Raw genomic sequence first — 5,300 nt, 5'->3', positions numbered from 1 at the left:
ATTGATTAAAAACTGGAGCCAACTGGTTTTTGTCAGCAGAAAACACACCTCACCAGCAAAGACCCACACAGACGGAAAGTGAAAGGACGGAAAATGAAATATGCAAGTGGACATACAAAGCACCTGAAATACATATATTTAAGCTAAACTAGGGAAAGAAAAAAAGAAACACAATATATTAAAAAAGAAACAATCTGCACATAGATATAACAACAGGAATATATACCCCAGATGCTGATGCTCCTGATTTCATAAAACTAACACTACCAGGCATAATGAGCTAGATAGGTTGGGACACAACAATAGTGAGTGACACCAGCACCCCTCTCTCTTTGAAAAATGGGCTATCCAGACCCAAAAAATGAAGAAAGGGGTTTCAGTGACACATGCTTCAAAGCCCCAGTGCACATAGAGTTTTACCACTTGTAATGCCAAACATTTCAGAAACAAATGATGTCTTTAACTTCTGGAGAATAATGGCTATTTTCAAAATGGTGCCTTTTCTGAGCCTGTGGCTCACCCACTCCAGAAAAGTGGTTCCTGTATTCATCTCACAAACTAACTACTTCTCCAAGTAACAAGATCTATTTTTGGAACAACCCAAGTAGGACACCAGATTAAAGGAGCAAAATCACATGCCATTAAAACAGAAGAAGACTGAACACATGTTCATGATTGTAGATGTTTTTAGCCAATTAGGACAAGTGTGCTCCAATGAATCTCTTTAAACATAAAAGAAATCCGATTAATTGTAGGATATTGAAAGTTTTTTATTGAAACTCAAAACAAGATAAAAATATTTATTGTAGCTACACCCAGTCTTTGATAAATGAATGTCATAGCCAGAGAGAAAGGAGTTGATAAAAATAAACAAAATATATGCTTTTAAGAGGAGAATAGTATAGGTGAGAATATTGTAGACCACCACACACATAAGGTCAAATTAGAGTCCGTCCTTTACCTTTGGCTGATAACCAATAGTGGGATAGTGCCTCAGACTCTTGGTGCCAAAACTTAGGGGTACAACATTTTTAAGGTTAAAACCTATAATTACTTTCATCTTCAGCAAAGTCAGAGTTACTGTCACATTTGTTTTGGCAAAACACAACAGTTATTTCAGACACATTAATTCTGTTTTATATCCTTTTCATTTATTTAGCTTATGTTTGGTTTGTATAACATTATTTTGGCTAATACATCTGGGCCATGATCAGAATCTTGGAAATGCCAGATGTGCTTCCAAGGCAAACATGACTGTTGGGGGCATAGAGAACTGAAAAGTGTCTAAGCAGACACAAAATGGAGTCAGGACAAGTCACTTCAGTGTGATTGTACATGTAGACCTTAAAAAAGACATCAAAGGTGCACTAATTAGGATTATTAACTGTTCTGGGCTAAAAGTTGAAATCATTTTATCAATTATTATATTTCAGTGTACCAGCAAGAAACTGGAAAAAGGCAGAAATTACATTTAGAATAACATAAAATGTTAACCCTCTGTATTATTTAATTTCTTTATTGTTGTAAAAAATACCTGGCAAATACAGCTTTAGGAAGGATTTATTTTGTCCTGCAGTTTTAAGAGGGATATAGTCTACCATGGTCAGGAAGGCTTGGTGGCAGAAGCATAAATGACTGGTCACTTTGTTTCCATCATCAGGTAGCAGAAGGAGATGGATGCTGCTTTTCAGCTGCCTATCTCCTTTCACTTAGTCTAGGACCTATTCAGGCTAGGTCTTCCTGCCCCAGTTTAAACCTTTCTGGAATCACTTTCATGAATATCCAGTGATCTGTTTCCATGGTGATTTTTAAATCTAGTCAAATTGATAAGATTAGCTGTCATTCCTCCTAATCACACATGAGCAAAAATTACACAAAAATGGCTGCAGCTACAGTCTCTGGGAAGAAACTGATGAACCAAAATACCGAGAAGACAGATGACCTGTGGGTTGGAAACCTAGTTATCAGAAGTATGTGGATTCTCCCTGCATTCACCTAGACTACAGATGCAAGTTAGTAAGAAATACTGGAATTATGTTTGTGTTTGTATGTGTTTAATTATACAAATAGTTCTTAAAACATATAAGTACAGTAGCCAAAAACATTTAGGACTTGGATAAAATATAGAAAGATGTGTTGAACCAGAGCTCAAAGCTCATTCAAGAGAAAGAAAGAGAATGTAGGCCTCTCCAAAGATGAGCAGAAATTCAAAGTCTCAGGCTAGACTTTTTAGGAAGAATCCTCTTGATATGGTTTGAAGGTGAAATGCTCCCAACAGCTAACTAATGTGTTGAAGACTTGGTCCTTCCCCCCTCCCCAAGCTGGTAGATCTATGTCGGGAGGCAGTAGAAACTTTAAGAGGCGGGGCCTAGCTGGAGGAAGTAAGTTACTACAGTGTTTTTGTGAATATTTTTTATTTTTGGAATTATAATATAATTAAAACATTTTACCTTTCTCTTTTTCTCCTTCTGACACCTCCTATGTAGCCCCTTGCTGTCTCTCTAATTATGGCCTCTTTTTCTACAAACACACACACACACACACACACACACACACACACACACACACACACACACACTTCTAAATATAAGCTACTCAGTCCATATAATATTACTTGAATGTATATGATTTCAGGGCTGGCCATTTGGTATTGGATAAACAATTGGTGTGCTTTTCCTAAGGAGACTATCTCCCCTGCTCACATCATTCCTTAGTTGCTTATAGTTCTTTGTGTAGGATTGAGGCTATGTGAACTGTCACCACTTACTTGTGGGTATGAGGATAAATATTTAGACTGTAGTTAGGGATTATGGTAGTTTGGTAAAGTGGCATTTATAGCTTTTCCTACAAGATCCATGATTCCTCTAGCCCCAGGTAGTTTCCAGTAACATGCATGATGTCCCTTTTGTTGAGCAGGCCTTATGTTCAATTAGAGAGCTGTTGGCTACTGCCACGATTGCACTCTTAGTTATTGAGCCATTCTGGTCGATGCCATGGTTTATAGATGCCATTGGTAGGTAGGACTCTTGGTTGCTTCTGTTCCTTGGAAACTTGTATGGTGCTTTCTGGTTACCAACCATGAAAGTTAGTCCTCAGGAAGGAAGCATTCAGGTCAGATCCTGCTCAGGTCTTCTGGCTCCCGTGTCTGAAATGCATGGTGTCTTTGGCAATAGGGACATGCTTTGCACCTCTTGGAAGGAAGCCAAGGGCTACAGCAATTGCCTACAATGTTTTGGGAGTCTCTTTGACAACTCTGACCACCAATTCAAAACTGGGGTAGGAAGAAGGTTGCTTCTGAATGGGATTTGTGCTTGGCTCTTTCTGTTACTCTCTTTGCTTCCTGGATGCCATTTTCTGAACAGCTTTTATCTACCATACCCTTCCTCATGGAGTTTGTGCCTTGTTGTGGGCCTAAAACAGTAGAGCCTACTGCCCTTGGAGATCTTTAAAGGAGATAAGTAGACATACACCTTTTCTCTTCAATTGCTTTTCTTGGGTATTTGTCATGGTGACAAAAAAAAATTGATATGGACAATGGTTGATAACAAAGCCAGTTTACAGAGCACTAAAGAAAGCTGAGGAAGAGAAAGCTGTCTAACAGAGGAAGTTGGCAACTGGGCCCACATAGAAAGAAAAGAAGCTTGAATCCTGATGTCTACTTCGCAGTACATACTAAAGACAGTTTGGGAACAAAGTGACTGACAGTCAACCCCAACAACGTTTAGGGGATAATACATGAAATTATACAAAGATATTCTTAAGCTGAACAAAGACCAAACATTACCATAAAGAAAGAAGGAGACAACTAAAGACCCTGGCCCAAAGAGGAGCCTGAGTGTATTTAGCTTGCCAGGATGTGCAAAAGGGGGAACAGGTGGCTAGTGAGATCCAAGCCACCACAGGGAACAGTCAGGTGTGGAACTGGACCTAGCTGATACCAAGTCAATTTGAGCCTTTGCCAAGTACTTCTTAGCTGAGAAAAAGCCTCTGCACATTCTAACAAAGGTGTGGGTGTGATGCTGTGCCTGCCCCTACTCTAAGACTGCAGATGGCTTTAAGATGCACATTGGAATCAACCACCTGGATCACTTCCTCTTGACCCACTTGCTGCTAGAAAAGCTGAGGGAATCAGCCCCGTCAAGGGTGGTCAATGCGTCTTTTTTTGCACACCATCTGGGAAGGATCCATTTCCATATCCTGCAGAGTGAAAAGTTCTACAATGCAGCTCTCTCTCGCTCACTGCTTCAGCAAACTAACCAACATTCCCTTCACTAAGGAACTGGCCAGGAGGTTGAAAGGCTCTAGAGTGACAACATTTTCTGCCAACCCTGGCACAATTTATTCTGAATTGATTTGGCACTCATCTTTTATGAGACAAATTTGGCAGCTTCTCTTCTTTTTCATCAAGACCCTTCAACAGATAGCCCAGATGAGCCTGTACTGTACCATAACAGAAGGTCTCTAGAGCCTAAGTGGCAGTCAATTCAGTGATTGCCACTTGGCATGGGTCTTTATCCAAGCTCGCAATGAGACAATAGCCAGGCAGCTGTGGTATGTCAGCTGTAACCTGTTGGGCCTCCCTATGGATTGGTAAGTGATGGTTTGGACTCAAAAGAAGATTGGAGGAGATGATGATTGTTCTTCAAAGTGGCAAAAACCTTGAACAAGAAGAGCACAGAACTTTAAGCTTTGTCTGCTTGACATCCAGTTAAATCTCAGTACACTGCCAGGTTCCTCTAAACCTCTTAAGTTTGTACTGACTTATTTTGTTCCTGCTCCTGCCAGTGTTTCTAGTGGTATCACCAACTAAGACAGAGGACCTTCATGTGACCTACACAGCTTCTGTTTTCCTTTGGAAGCTACTCCTACCTAAGAGCGTGGAAGCCCTATACAGATTGGTGCATAGTAATGTGGATTGGATGGAGCTCCTCCCAGTCAACCATCCTTTCCTGGAAGAACTCCATTGAAAGCTCAGCCAAACCTCAGGAGTCCAGTGACCTAGCCTGCCTCCCCTGCCTCCATGGAGTTCTTTGAACCCTCACACCCTCAAGTATCCTTCCCACAATGCTTGGCAGTGTATTCTGTTGTTGATGGGAGATAACCAGAGAACTTCAATGGCATGTAGAATTCCATGCAGAAAGCAGGAGCCCTTCATTTCTCAGACTGGGAAAACAGAGAAGAGGCTGCTGGGTCACCTCATGAGAAGGTGGCTAGGATTTCAAAGGAGAGGCCTGTGGAAAAGATAGGGTGGAGAGAGAGAGAGAGAGAGAGAGAGAGAGAGAGAGAGAGAGAGAGAGAGA

The 5,300-nt window shown here is 40.8% G+C and overlaps 1 pseudogene; it reads left to right on the top strand.

Annotated features, from left to right (window-relative positions):
* Window positions 1-1,879: 1,879 nt before the first annotated feature.
* Window positions 1,880-5,224, top strand: LOC116099848 (annotated as a pseudogene).
* The last annotated feature ends 76 nt before the right edge of the window (window positions 5,225-5,300 follow it).

This window comes from Mastomys coucha, unplaced genomic scaffold, assembly GCF_008632895.1.
Source record: "Mastomys coucha isolate ucsf_1 unplaced genomic scaffold, UCSF_Mcou_1 pScaffold20, whole genome shotgun sequence".
In the NCBI taxonomy this organism is placed as follows: Eukaryota; Metazoa; Chordata; class Mammalia; order Rodentia; family Muridae; genus Mastomys; species Mastomys coucha.
This window is presented reverse-complemented; position numbering and strand designations above follow the sequence as displayed.